Consider the following 15,664-nt stretch of genomic DNA (forward strand, 5'->3'; position numbering starts at 1 on the left):
AGTTTTTAATTTTATTTACTTTTTCTCTTGATTTTCAGATCTTCTGGACTTTTTTTTCAATTTTTCATTTCCATTGTTGAGGTTGAGTAAATTCTATTGATCTCGGTTCAAGTTTACTGATCCGATCCTCTGTTACTCCATTCCACCTATCCAGCTGGATTTTTATTTTGATTATTGTACTTTTTAATTCCGTAACTCATTTAGACTCTCTTAATAACATTTTGATCTTCTGCTCAGATTTTCTGCTTTTTCCTTTGTGTCCATAGTACTTGTAATTAATAGTGAAAGCACTTTTTATGACCACTGCTCTTCATAATCTATGTCATTTGGCTCACTTTATTATTGGTATCAGGTTTTTTTCCTCACTCAGACTTGTTTTCCTGGTTATTGATGTGATAAGTTCTTTTATAATGGCATCTCAGACTTTTGATTCTACTTAAATCTTCCATTTTAGGTTGTGTGTAAGTGAGTTCTGGTGGATTTGAGGGGCAGAGGGAAGGTGTTCCCTTGCGATGACAGCAGTTTTCTGGGCCCTTGTCTTGCTAGTCTGGTCTACTTGCTTCCTCTAACACTGCAGGGGTTCCCGCTCAATCCCTGCTGGTACCATTTTCAGGAAGAGAAGGCACTTCCTGGGCCCCCTTATCCCTGGAAACCTCCTGGGAAAAGTGCAGAAGACTTTGGGTTTGGGTCTCTGTATGCCAGTCCCTGGAGGGCAGAGAGACAAAAGGCTTCACCTCTGTCACCACCACTGCCACCAGATTAGAGCATCCATGGATACCCCAGCTGTGGATCAGGACTGGAATGGTTTGGGCTTTTCCTGCTCTGCTGTCAGAGGGTTGCCTTGCTCAGTGACCTAGTTTACGGAACTGTGACTTGGCGTCCCCCCTAGATCTCTGTTGGACTTTACCTCTCTCGGTCTTTTGGCCAGAAAAGCAGGCTTCCTTCATTTTTGGTTTGGTTTTTGTTTTGTTTTGTTTTCATGTGTGCAGTTTGGGTTTTAGTTTTATTTTTTACCTTACTCACTGCTTCCAGGTTGCAGCCCTCATCAGCACTCAATCCAGGGGTACCCGGTGGACAAACAGAAAACCCAGAGAGCTCACCACATTGCCACCTTCTATGCGTAAGGTCCTAGAAGTCCACATTCTTCTTTCAAGCTCTGAGTCCGTCTGTCATTGTCCTTTAAATGATCTGCAGAGAAGTGAGTTAGTTATATTTAAAGAGAAGAAATGGGGCGAGGGGGAGATGATAGTATGGCATCTTATTTCAGAACTGCAAGCCAATATTTTAATTATACAAAATATCTTATTGGACAAGTTGGAATTGCCATCCAAAGCATAACCTTGCCAGAAACTGATGACATGACTCATCTAAGATTAGAGACCAAACCACTCACAACCTCATGCACGACGTTTGCTCTAGGGCTTTCTACCTTGTTGCTTAGCAACCACACATATTCATTTTCATATATTTAAATAGACTGTATTTCATTATTAAAACAGTAATATCAGTAATTATGTCTGGTAGTTTTCTGGGAATGCTGTACTAATAAGTTTTTCGTTTAGGGCCTCTTGTAGTTTGTCATAGTTATAGGAGGCATCAGAACGATGAACAGAAAGATGAATAGGTACAGATGTCTTGTATTCTTGCTCATAGCTGCCCTAAACTCAAAATAAAAATAAAATAAAATAAGCAGAAAAGATATCCTCTCAGACCGAGATGCCTCATGTCACAAAACACAACCAAAACACAGATACTTTTAAAGCTACATATGTTTTTCAATAGTCAAAGTGTTGGGCTTTTGCCAGATTTTTTAGTTAGGAAAATAGAATTCGAAGATACTGATGCCAGGACAGGAGATGTGGAGTGATGTGGCATGGCACAGCTCTCTGCCCAGACAGTGTTTAACTACCCGCTTTAAAAATTTAGAATCTCAACCCGGCCATCCTCATACTTAGAAACCAGCATAGAATTAAGGCATATTTATTTTCATGCCTCAAGCATGACTTCATTTCAAATGTGAACTTCTGCTTGTGACTTCAACTAGCCAAGGTTAGCCGTTATGATGGAAAACTAACAAAACTTTACCCTTAGGTTTTAGTAAGACTAGCATTCTTATTCTGTAGCTCTAATCTTATTAACTTTGAAGGTCTATTTTGAAGAGATCATTTTAAAACAGCCATTTTACCCAAGATGTTGCATGTGCTTTTCACACATTTATACAGTAAATGAGCGCCTAAGCAAAGGATTTCACCAAACATATATTTAAATTTTAAAAATGACCACTCTAAGTCTTTTTTAGTTTTTAGTGATCCATTACTGATATTTCCAAGAGGTAAGCCAAGATTTGGAGTAAAAGACTTTTAACTAAATTATTCCTTCAGCTTTTGAAATCCACCCTGAAATAACATTAAGTAGTTTTATGTGTTCAGGTAATGAGGCATTAAGCAACCCAATTTCATGTGAATTGAAATCCAAGGTTTGAAATATTAGGCATTTCACACTTAAGATACAGCTCTTGTAATACCCTAAACAGAGCTAACTCCATGGCCTTGTGATCAAGGAAGCCAGATCCTACATGGCCGATGGTGTGATCTGCGTTTGAAACGCCATATCATGAGGCACATGCTGGGTGTGTGTCCATGTGTGCCCAAAATCTCAAAAAGGAGGAGAAGTAGAAGGGGAGGATTGCAGCAACCCCCCTGAGAACAGTAGTCATATTTATCCAGTATGTTCAGTGACCAACACAATCTCTGACCTACATGTGCTAAACGCACGTGCGGATGACTAACCAGAGCCAACGAGACCTCAGGGAAAGCTGAGGCAAGAAGTCTCTTCTTCAGAGTCATACCTAGAACAAACATGGCAGAGCCAGGACTGCAGCTCACATATTCCGAGTGTTCTTGCCATCACATTTCACATTTTTAGCAACTCAAGCGTGAAGTAAAGTCACCTAGGTCGAAGCCCATTTCCAATACACCAAACTCATTTAAATAACCATGGGCAAGCTAGCTTGGAAAGTAAATGTCCTCGCTTGAGAAACAGGTCTAATGATACCTCATTTATAGGACTGCTATTGGAATCAAGTGACATTGAGAACAAATAGACAGGAAATTATAAAGCATTCTGAGAAATAATTACGTACCACCGTCATTACCCTCTTGCATTTTTACTTCTTCTTTAAAAAGCAATTAGTAGCCCAAAAACTTGAAATTAAGATAGAATTAAAATTACCAGCTTTGAGAGTATTTTAAAGCTATTTTTTTTTCCTGACTTGGAAAAACTACACCTTTCTTGAATTTAAAATCTGATCTTATTTCATGTGAGTTCATAATGAAGTTAAAAAAGATAAGATTTTTAGCATCTTTAATTCTTCTCCATATGTTTTTTTTTCCAATTTATTTGCATTCATTCACTGTACATCATTACAGCATACACAATGAGATTTTCCATCCAGAGTACACTGTATATTGTCTCAATCAAGCACATCAACAAACATGTTATTATTAGCAAATGATCTTCCATTTCTTGTTTTCTGTATGTTTTGCTTTTTCTCCCCCATCCTTGGTTCCCTCTCTTACCCTCTGCCACCTCCTGTTCTCCTCCCACACTGTCTCTGTTATCTATTTCTATACCATTTTCCCCCCACATTTTATTGAATCACCAAAGACCCTCATCAATCCAAATACCCTCCTAGTAAACACATGTGACACACACATTTCCATGAGCACAAGTCTAACTTTATGCATCCTATAAATTAGCACCTAACTGGGGCTACATATCCTACTGCAGTCATTGAATAGATACATTTTGTTTTCCTGAAACTTTTTTTTGTAACTCAATTTACATTCCTTCCCTAGGCATCATCACAGCACACAAAATGCGATCTCCCATCCAGTACACACTGCATAGTGACTCAATCATGCACATTACAAAAAAAATAAATTTCCAATTCTAGTTGTTAGAATTATTTCCATCCCTCTTTCTGACCCTCTGTCCCTTCCCCCCCTCCTCTCACACCACCTCCAGTGTCCAAAATTGTCCTCCATTCCCTTCCCACCCACATTGCATTGATCACACAATTTCCTACATAACCTGACTACTTTCAAAGGTGAGTTCCCTCGTTACTACTAAGAAAACCAGTTGTAACTTAAATCAAAGAACCGCCAAGGAACTTTGCTTAAAGCCCGGAAACAGGTTAGGATTCTGTTCAAATGGTAGGTGCATGAACCTATCAGTCTCATATACTTTTATCTTCTGTTCTGGTTCAATTTTCCTGATTAAATTCTGGGATATAGTATTCAACTCCAGACTTGTCCCTATGATTAAGTTAGCTACTTTCTCAGTTTTTGGACTCTTATTTCCATGTATCTGCGTTTAGTTTTCCTGATACAGCACATCCTTGAGAACTTCTTGGAGGTCTGGTCTGGTGCTGGTAAATTCTTTCAGGTTTTGTTTATCTGAGAATGTTCTTGTCTTTTCTTCCCACCTGAAAGATAATCTTGCCGGATACAGTATTCTTGGCTGAAACTGCTTCTCTCTTAACACTTGGAATATATTTTCCCATTCTCTCCTCGCTTTTATTGTTTCTGATGAGAGATCTGCTGTTAGCCTGATGGGATGTCCTTTGTAGGTAACTTGATGTTTTTCTCTTGCTAATCTTAGTATCTTGTCTTTGTCTGCAGTTTTGGTCAACCTGGCTATAATGTGTCTTGGAGAAGATCTTCTAGGGTTGATTCTATTTGGGGTCCGTTGTATTTCCTGGGACTGGATCTTTGAATGCCTCTCTAGGTTTGGAAAGTTTTCTTGCAGGATTTCCTGGAATAGATTATCAATGCCCTTATGGGTTTCCTCACCTTCTGGAATGCCAATTATCCGGATATTTGGACGTTTGATGGTATCCAGTACTTCTCGCATATTATTCTCAAATTTTTGTGCCATTTTCTCAGCCTTCATGGTGGATTTTTCTAGGCCAGCCATTTTCTCCTCTACATCTGAGATTCTATTTTCTGAATGATCTAGTCTGCTTTTAATGCTTTCCAGGGAGATTTTGACTTCTTGTATTATAGACTTCATCTCTAGCAGTTCGGTTTGAGTCTTTTGTAAAGTGTGTAATTCCACTTTTAGATCTTGCAGGAATTTCCTCATCTCTTGGAACTCGTCAATCTCTTTCTCCTTTCTCTTTAGTAGTTCATTATCTCTCTTCTCTTCCATCTCTGTTAGCTTAGACATTATGAATGATCTGAATTCCTTATCAGACATTTCCATGATTTTCACCGAACTGCTTGTGGATGAAGAGTTACTCTTTTCCCTAGGAGGAGAGGTATTTTCTTGTTTTCCCATGTTTCTCGTGATCCGGCGGTGATTTCTTGTCATGTTTAGCTACAGGGCTCTTAGATCTGTCTAAAAACACATTGAAAGGATATTTGGAGGGTGGAAAGACAAGAAAAAAGAAAACGAGACAGAGGAAAACAATAAAAAGAAAAAAAATTAAAAAATTAAAAATTTGTAATTACTGTTCTTTTTTTTAAAAAAAATCACAAAATACAAAAAAATCTAGTTCACAGTAGCCATGTGGAACCTTATTCTGAAGGCCCGTGGCTTCTTCTACAACTGATTCTTGAATGACATAGGCAAGGTTAGGAGTACAGACCACTACCCATCTCCCCCTATCCTGCAGGCAAAAATACATATCTATCTTCTGTACTTTCCAAAATCTAACTGTGAACTTACTGTTGGCCTGAGGCCTTACCAATAACATAGTCAATAATGCACATTTTGTATGTCATAGGCATTTATATACTAAATTCTTACAATAAAGTAAGCTAGTGAAACGAAAATCACAAGGAGAAAATTTACTTGCAGAATTCACTGGAAAACATTCACCCATGTGGAACCTTGTTCTGAAGGCCCGTGGCTTCTTCTGCCGCTAGCTCGTTTGTTGGAGGCTGAATTATTAGCAGAAAATCTTCATTCCCTTAAAAATCTAGTTCGCAGTAGCCATGTGGAACCTTGTTCTGCAATTCTTCTCCATATGTTGAGGGCATCCTCTTCAACAAAATTCATTCATTAGAACAAAATTTTATAAAGTAAGAATAATCAAAAGACATGAGGTTTTATATGTATAAACATGTTTATAACTATAAAATTTGGATACAGTGAGAAAATTACTAGAGGAAAAAAAACGAGTATTACATTCCATCCACATGCTATATGAACCCAATAAGAGAGTTTACATTTCTCAATATCAGTTTGAACAAATGGGAATTTGGGGTAGGGGGAGGACCAGCCCTGTGACCTGGAAGTCAAGTTCCACATGGCCAACTGTATGGGTTGAATCCTGGCCCCAGTGGTTGGGAAAACATGCCAGGTGTGTACATGTGCTCATGGCCAGAATCCTGACAGAAGGGAGACAGAGAAGAGAGGGAAGTGCAGCATGACCACACCCCATTGGAGGTTGCTCTCCCCCTTCCCTCTACTTCTCCCTCTCTCTCTCTGGTGAGTGCACACGCTCTATGACAAATACATATATAAATACATATATACGTGTGTGTGTGTCTGTGTGTGTGTGTGTGTGTGTATTTATATGAAAATTTTTACCATTTGAATAACTACTATAGGGCAAATAACAGAAAACTTCAAGTTTCACTAATTCCCATAAGTCATCAGAAGGAAAACCAGGAAAAGATGAACTTTTCAAGGGTATTTTGGTGTTTCTAATTCCAGGTTGATTCAAACTAAAAACGTTTTTCAAAAAGAAGAGGAAGAAATAAATAAATTTGAATTCTAATTTTTGCAATGCTGAAGATATGCATATTTTATTGATGTGTGTGTGTATGTACATAGATACAGATACAAATATAAAATGACAGGTCTCGCCTGAATTCATTTGGCCCCTGACTCATTCCTCAAGGTATTTTCAAACTGCTTGCTGTTTTCAAATCTTGTGGTTCCTCCTTGGAGACTCGTATTTCTAATTTAATTGATGTCCTACTGGAATGGACTTTTATGTCAGTTCTAGTGTCTGTAATTCACTTCAAAATACTTCAGCACAGGGAACCAGCAGTTAGCATAATGGCTATGTCACTGGACTCCCACGTAGTCGACCACGGTTCATATCCTGGGCCCAGTGGCTTAAAACTCACGCCAGGCACATGTGCATACGTGCCCAAGGTCCCAAGAGGAGAAGGGAGGAGAAGGGATTGTGGTGTGACCATCCCCCCTGGGGGGGTGATTTCTCACTTTCTGTCTCTATATCTCTCTCTGTCTGTCTGGCGAGCACACTTGCCCTATAGCGAAAACCTCTCCAAAAATAAATAAATAAATAAATACTTCAGCACGGACATTGTGATGTTATGTGGTGGTGTATTAGATTAAGCTATACCTGGGAGCAGGTAACATTTTAATCACACATGGATGGTTGTCAGGAGAGAAACAGATACATTCTAATTACGAATGCACATCCAGGGACCAGCAGATGTGTAATGGTTGCATTGTTGGACTCCCATGTGGTTGACTGCAGTTCAGATCCAGGAAGTGGAGGCTTAAAAACTGAAGCCTGGCATGTATGCGTGCATGCCTGAGATCCCAAGAGGAGAATGAAAGAGAAGAAATTACAGCTTATCCATCCCCCAGGGGGTTATGTATTGCTTTCTGTCTCTCTGTTTCTCTCTGTCTCTCCAATGAGCACATGCACCCTATAACGAAAATCTCTCTCAAAAAAAAAATAAATAAATAAATAAATAAATAACAGCCAAAAATTTAAGCATCAAAATATACAGAGATAGTAACTAGATATAGTAACCAGTAGAATAAAATAAAGACCATGGATTTATCCTCATATGAAAATGTAAATGAGGGAATTGGATAAATTTACCAGGAGAAAAGTGTGTTATTTCTTACAGTAGAGAGAACAAAGAATTTAAAAATCACTGTTTGACAGGTATCTTAGTAGTAATTGTTTCAGTTGAGAATGTACGATAGGCCCAGCCTCCGGGGTGCACTGATAAGATGCTATACTCCTCAGGCTAGAACCATAGGGATGCTGAGTTTGATTCCCAGTCTGACCTAAAGGCCAGATGTGGTAAACCTGTAATCCTAGCAATTCAGGGAGGCTGAGGTAGGAGACCCAAGAGCATGAGGCTGACCTGGGCAACATAAACCCTCTCTAGAAAAGGAGTCTGCTGTGGTGGCACATGCCTGTAGTCCTAGCAGGTAGGCTGTGGCAGGAAGATCTTAAAAGCAAAATCCTATCAAAAACTAACAACAGAGACCAACAGTTGGTATAATGGTTACATCGTTGGACTCCTATATAGTTGATTGCAGTTCAGGTACAAGACCCAAAAGCTTAAACTCACTCCAGGCATGTGTGCATGCATGCCCAAAATCCTGAGAGGAGAATCAAGAAGAAGGGATTGTGCCATGGTCGTCTCCCCTGGGGGGTGATTTCTTACTTCCTCTCTTTCCATCTCTCTCTGTCTCTCTGGAGAGTGCATATGCCTATAGGAAAAATCTCTCAAAACAAAAGCAACACTGGCAAGATGATGAAGACAGAGAAAGACCAAGAGCTAATCCAGATAAAGGAAAGCTAAAGAAATACCACCTCTAAATTTTATAAGAACATTTTTTTTTTTTTGGGGAGGTTTTCACTATAGGGCGCGTGCGCTTGCCAGACAGACAAGAGAAACATAGAGACAGAAAGCGAGAAATCGCCCCCCAGGGGAGATGGTCATGCCGCAATCCCTTCTCCTCCATTCTCCTCTCGGGATCTTGGGCACGCACGCACATGCGCCCAGCATGATTTTTTAAGCCTCCGGGTCTGGGATGTGAACCACGGTCGACTACGTGGGAGTCCAGCGACTTAGCCATTACACTAACTGCTGGTTTCCTATAAGAACATTTGTTACTCACTTATAAAGGTTATTCTTGGAACAATTGAACAATCTAAAGAGTTTAGGTAAAAGGAAATCATAATAGCAGAGTTCAGAAAATATGCCTAAGTAGCTAACATTTTGAGAATATGGGTGAGGGTTATTCTTTAAACTATTTTTTGATTTTTTTCTAAAGGCTAAAATTATCAGAAAGTAAAAGATGTTTTGAAAGGAAGACTCAGTCCAAACATGGGTTGGTAATGCACCAGAAAGTCTGCTACACATTGTAGAAGACTGCTACTTCTATATTGCTACTTCTTGACTGGCATCTAACATTGCATTATAAATGTCAAAAACATTTTTTTTATTGGCAAAAGCAGTGGCCTCTTGAATAACTTGCTGAATGTCAGAGATGGGCTCTCCCTTATAAATTAAGGGTGTTAAGAAATACAAATTGGCAAAACAATTTAAGAGACTATTCCCACACTAGCATAAACATAGCACAGAAATTCAATGAACCTCGGCTAAATTTCTGAACAAGTCTTTGCCCATCCACAAACACAGAGAAATGGTTGATGATGCTAGCTATCAGGATAAAAGAATCTTTGGAACTTGTCGTTGCTTCTAGGGAACTTTTCATGCAGGTTGGTTTTAGAATACATGATAGAACAGAGCGGTGACTTACAGAACACATGCACTAACTATTTTTATGCTTTCTTTTCCTTTTACCAATGTTTTGTTACGGGTGCATGTGTTTGCTGGAGAGACAGAGAGAAATGGAGAGATAGAAAGCAAGAAATCACCCCTCAGGGGAGATGACCACACCACAATCCTTTCTCCTCCACTCTTCTCTCATAATTTTGGATACACACACACACACACACACTCACACACACACACACACACACACACACGTACCCAGCATGAGTTTTAAGGTGCCTCATCCAGGACTTGAGCCACAGCTGACTAGGTGGGAGTCCAGTGATATAACCATTATGCCATCTGCTAGTCTTCAGGAGTGATTTTCAAGCTACAAAGTCCAGGACTCGAACTGCAGTCAGCCATGTGAAAGTTCAGAACCTTAACCACTATGCCACCTCCTGGCTCTTCTTGTATTATAAGCATTAACAATGGAGAATAGCTCATTGTCATTCATCTCAAACTGTTTTGGTGACTATGTTTATATAGTCAGCCCTCCATATTCACAGATTCTGCATCTGTGGTCTCAACCAATCATGGATCAAAAAACACTTGAAAATAAAAATTGGTTCCATCTGTGCTGAACATGAGCAGACATTTTTAAAAAATTGTCATTATTCCCAATATAAATTAAATTAACTCATTACCTCACATTTACATTGCATTAGATATTCTAAGTAATCTAGATTGGAAGCACACTGAAGGATATGCATACGTACATGCAAATATTTCTCCATTTTATGTAAGGACCTTGAGCACTACTAATTTTGGTATTCACAAGGGTCTTAGAGCCACTTCTCTGTGGAGGCACAATCCTGTGTTGGGTCCGAATGTTCTACACCCACACTTCCTCTCTCTCCTGACGAAATTAGTGTCTTTAAATCCTAACCCCCAAAGTAATGATGTTAGGAGGTGTAGCCTTTGGCAGGCAATTAGACAATGAACATGGCACTCTCATGATGGGACTGGTGTCATTCTAGGAAGACACACTAAAGTTTGCTTCTTCTCCCCATTCTCCACCATTTGAGGACATACCAAGAAGACAGTTGCCTTAAACCAGGAAGAAGGTTCTCACCAGATATCAATCTCCAGGTCCAATGACCTCAGACTTCCCATTGGCCAACACTATGAGAAATCAATGCTTGTTAAGCCACCAGTCTATTGTACTCTGTTTTATCAGCTTGAGCTAAGACAGCTACCAAAAATACCTAAAAGTTACAGACACCCAAACTGGCTTAGGCCACTTTGTGACAATATCAAAGTGAGAATGAAAATGTCAAGATAGACTTCCTGCTGCTATCTACTTACAGCCTTTACAGTGTGATTAAAAAAAAAAAAAAAAAAAAAAAAAGCTGGTTTCTGAAGGTGAAACTACCCAGGAAGACATGGAAACAAAAGAAAGTTAAACTGGGGCTTTTAAAGTTTTAGCTTACATATACTCCATCTTTTCAGAGGTTAACAGAAAAAATAAACATTTGTGGATGAGAGGGTTATTGGTTCAGCATGTCACTTTTATGTCTGTTAGGTGGCTTTTGTTGTTAAAATTAATCAACTCCTTAAATAATAAATATTTCTCAAGAACTTAATATGTGTCAGGGACTGTTGTAGGCAGGTAAACATTATGAACAAAAGACACTAATTCCCAGCTTTCATGTAGTTGTTTTTTCCTCACTTTACCAACAAGGTTTTTATAGGATAAATCCTATAAAATTATAAGTTGAGGTTTGTGGAAAATGCAAATTCATTAGGGTTTTAAAAATAATTATCATTCTCCAGTCTGTTTTTGGGGGGATTCTATGCCAATAAAAATAAGATACAATAAAAAGAAAAGAGAAGTCAAGAAGTTTGGTTAAATGAGTTAGATAAACTAACTAGGTAATGTATAAAAGTAAAAAAAAATCACTTAATAATGATAATAGTAGTAACAGTAATAATAGACTAAAGTGAAAAGCGGGATTAGAATTGAGTATCACCTCAATTGGCAATTTCTGAACCTGGATAATTGGTCCATCCTTAGGAACAAAACGTCTCTAAAATTGCCTTTATTTTAGGAATGTACAGTGAAGGTGACCTCAGGCTGGGATGTTACCTGAATGTTGAATAGTTTGGAACATTTCTTTACAAATCACGCCAGACACTAAAGCAGCAAGCTGTTTCTGCTTCTCCCAAGGAATTCAGAATGGGAGTCAGGTTTCAATTTACAGCAAATATGGGGAGTAGAATTAAAGTTTCTGTTTAAATACTTCACATTCCTTACCTCTATCAGAATGTATTATTGAAACTATTAACATAGATATCAGCCTTAAGTATCTTCATAAAAAAAATGTTGACTAATCTGAGTTTGGATATTTCAATTAAGTAGGTCATTACTAGGGAAGATGTGTCTTTCTGTTTTAAGATGGTCGATTATAAAAAGAGCAATAAGTCTTACAGGCAAAATGTTCTAAAATTACTGAACAAAAGCTTAAGGAGAAACAGGATATTTGCCTTCTCAGAGTATGTCCGTCAGATAGTTGTGTGAAAGTTGTCAGAAACAAATTGGAGCCATTGTGTCAAATCTGACTAAATCCAGTAGGGAAGTTGTGAAGTGGGTGTTTTCTCATGGAGCATGCCTGATAACAAAAACTCTGCCAGAACCACAGCCTTGTTCAAAGACCACTGCAACCTGACACAAGGACTACTTCTGGGAGGACATCTTTTCAAAAACCGACTTATCCAACTGAGAACTGAGGCCAGTAATGACTACTGATGTCAGTTCGCCCTGCTACTAATTCCAAAACTATGATGTAACCTGCCTCCACCCTCTGCTTTTTGTCTTTAAAACATGCCTGAGGATATTATAAGACATTGGGGAGCATGTTTGGGGCAACCTGAATGTGTTCATCTGAGCTGTGTGCTAGGTGCAGTCTTAAAATTTAAGCCCAAATAAACTCTTTGCTTTACATATTTTATCTCAATTTGCCTTTTTGGTTGAGAGTTATAAACTACAGAAGAAGAAATAGTAACAGTAGAAAAAGCCAACAAGTATCACCTTAGTCAAATAATTCAGGTTAGCAGCACCAAAAAATAAGACATATCCTCATAAATACTTTTGATATAATGGACATAACATAGCTTATGGAATATTCATGCCCAAAATATATATTCTCAATCATATGAGACATCTTTAACCCAAAATGAAAGCTATTCTATAAAATAACTGATCAGTGTTCATTAAAAGTGTCAAAGTCATGAAGGCCGAGAAAACTTAGGTCCTGTCACAATTGGTGGTTGTTATGGTTTGAGTAGTTTGAGTGTATCTTTTGAAAAGTGATACAATGAAATTTAGTTTTATTTATTTTATTTTATTAAGATTTTTGATATAGGGTACATGTACTCTCTAGAGAAGCAGAGAGACAGAAAGTGAGAAATTATCCCCTAAGGAGGATGGTCATGTCACAATCCCTTCTCCATTCTCCTCTTGGGATTTTGAGCATGGATGCACACACACTTGGCATGAGTTTTAAGTCATCAGGTCTGAGACTTGTACTATGATTGACTATGTGGGAGTCCAGCGCCTTAGTAGTGGTTATATTGTTGGACTCCCAACATGGCCAACTGTGGTTTGAGTCCCAGACTTGGTGGCTTGAAATTCACATGTACATGCATACGTGCCCGAAATCCCAGGAAGAGAATGGAGGACAAGGGACTGTGGTGTGGCCATCACTCCTGAGTCTGGGTGGTGATTTCTCACTTTCTCTTTGTCTATTTCTCTCTGGCAAAAGCACATGCCCTATGGCCAAAAAAAAAAAAAAAAAAAAGGAAAAAAAAAAAGAAGGAAAAAAGAAAGAAAAAGGAAAGAAGGAAGGAAGGAAGGAAATAAATAAATTTGGTTGTGGAGATATTAAGAGTTTAGACACTTAATGTAACTATAGTTTTAAAAGGTAGAGCTTTTGGGAGGTGAGTGAGATCAATTAAGGTCATCAGGGTGGGGCCCCATGATTGAATTCTGGGCTTTATTAATGGAAGGAAAACATGGACAGAAATACAGGCACGCTAGCCCTTGTTATCCTGCTGTGCTATGCCTGAGCTGCTTTGGGACTCTGCAAAAAGCCCCAACAAAAATACTCTCATCAAATGTGGCCTTTTGACCTTAGATCTCCAAGATTGTGAGTTAAGTAAACCTAGTTTGTGGTATTACGCTTTTAGGCAACAGAGAACAACTCAAAACAGTGACATTATTTTTAGAATAACAATGATCAAGTGAATTTTTTCCCCCTGTGTTCTCCTAGATTGATACCTGCTCTACCTCAATTTTCATTTAGCTCCATATTTGTTATGACTGAACTATAAATCCAAAGTATTTCTTTGTAACGAAAAATACATCTATCGCTAAGGTGTGGTTTTTGATACTGTAATTATTTTATTTCATTATCAAAGCAAGCTGCAGTGATCAAGGAAGAGATTTACATGCTAAGGTGTTCTTGATAGACTTTACTTTGAGATAAAGAGGATAAAGTAGCTAAAATTTATAAATCATTTTTTTTTGGTAAGTACATGATGTGCATGTCAAAAAGTTCTCCTCAACATTTCTTATGCTGTCAGCCTTAATAAACCCTGTTTATACAGATCAAAATAAAAAAATCCTTAAAAAAACACAGTGATTCTTGCAACTGAAAATTAATTAAACTTGAAATAACTATAGACATATATATTATTTCTTAAGGACAGAACATTTCTTTGAGTTAGGCAGTTCTAATAAATCTTGAAGGCATCTGAAGTGATCTGAACTAAAAATAAACTGTAATTTGCTTGTTTTTTCCTTTGGTAATAAATGTGTAGTTCTTTGTTGCATATTTTTTTTCTTCTGCTGTGTTTCCTTGGTACCAAAACTTCAGAAAGATAATTTAGGTCACTCAGCAGGACTCAAATCCAGTTCTTGAAAAGAAAAAAAATTACCTCTATCCTTACCTTGGATTTTCCTCAAGCTACTTTACCTTATTTATATTTACTTCATAGCCTTGCTTTTTACTTTTTTTTTTTTTTTTTGCCAGATGACAGAGGTGCTCACCAGAGAGAGAGAAAGAGTGAAAGAGACAGAAAAAGAGAGAGAGAAAGCACTATAAAATACGATATGGTGGCACAACAATCCCTTTCTCCGTCCCATCAGGACTTGGGACATAATGCCCAAAAACGTGCTTTTCAAGCTGCTAGGGCTTGGATATGAACTTTTGTCAGCCATGTGGGATCCAGCCAGCTCTGCACAGTGCTTAACCAAAGGGCTACTGGCCTGCCCACAGTCTTGCTATTCTTTTTTTTTTTTTTTCAATTTATTTATTTGCATTCATTCACTGTACATCATTATAGCATACAAAATGAGATTTTCCATCCAGAGTACACTGTATATTGTCTCAATCAAGCTCATCAACAAACATGTTATTGTCAGCAAATAATCTTCCATTTCTTGTTTTCTGTATGTTTTGCTTTTTATCCCCCCATCCTTGATTCCCTATCTCTTATCCTCTGCCGTCTCCCACTCTTCTCCCTCACTGTCTCTGGTATATATGTTTGCTTTCTATACTGTTTCCCCCCACATTTTATTGAATCACCAAAGACCCTAATCAATCCAAATATCCTCATAGCAAACACAGGTGACACACAAATTTCCATTAACACAAGTCTAACTTTACACATCCTATAAAGTAGCACCTAGCTGGGGCTACATATTTTACTGCAGTCATTGAATATATATATTTTTTTTTCCTGAAACTTTTTTTTTATAACTCAATTTACATTCCTTCCCTAAGCATCATCACAGCATTGTCCTCCATTCGCTTCCCACCCACAATGCATTGATCACACAATTTCCTACATAATCTAACTACTTTCAATGGTGAGTTCACTCATTACTACTAAGAAAACCAGTTTTAACTTAAATCAAAGAAACGTCAAGGAACTTTGCTTAAAGCCAGGAAACAGGTTGAAATTCTGATCAAATGGTAGGTGCATGAACCTATCAGTCTCATGTACTTTTATCTTCTGTTCTGGTTCAATTTTCCTGATTAAATTCTGGCATATAATATTCAACTCCAGACTTGTCCCTATGATTAAGTTGGCCA

General features: G+C 38.1%; 1 long non-coding RNA gene across 1 annotated transcript in view; it reads right to left on the bottom strand.

Moving 5' to 3' along the window:
* Window positions 1-15,664, bottom strand: part of LOC102481513 (uncharacterized) — a 95,241-nt gene that overhangs the window by 77,585 nt on the left and 1,992 nt on the right. Inside the window, exon 2 of the long non-coding RNA XR_336645.3 lies at window positions 1,101-1,188. This is a non-coding gene — a long non-coding RNA (uncharacterized LOC102481513). The remainder of the gene's footprint in view (window positions 1-1,100; window positions 1,189-15,664) is intronic.

Source organism: Tupaia chinensis, unplaced genomic scaffold (genome assembly GCF_000334495.1).
Source record: "Tupaia chinensis unplaced genomic scaffold, TupChi_1.0 Scaffold140548_1, whole genome shotgun sequence".
In the NCBI taxonomy this organism is placed as follows: domain Eukaryota; kingdom Metazoa; phylum Chordata; class Mammalia; order Scandentia; family Tupaiidae; genus Tupaia; species Tupaia belangeri.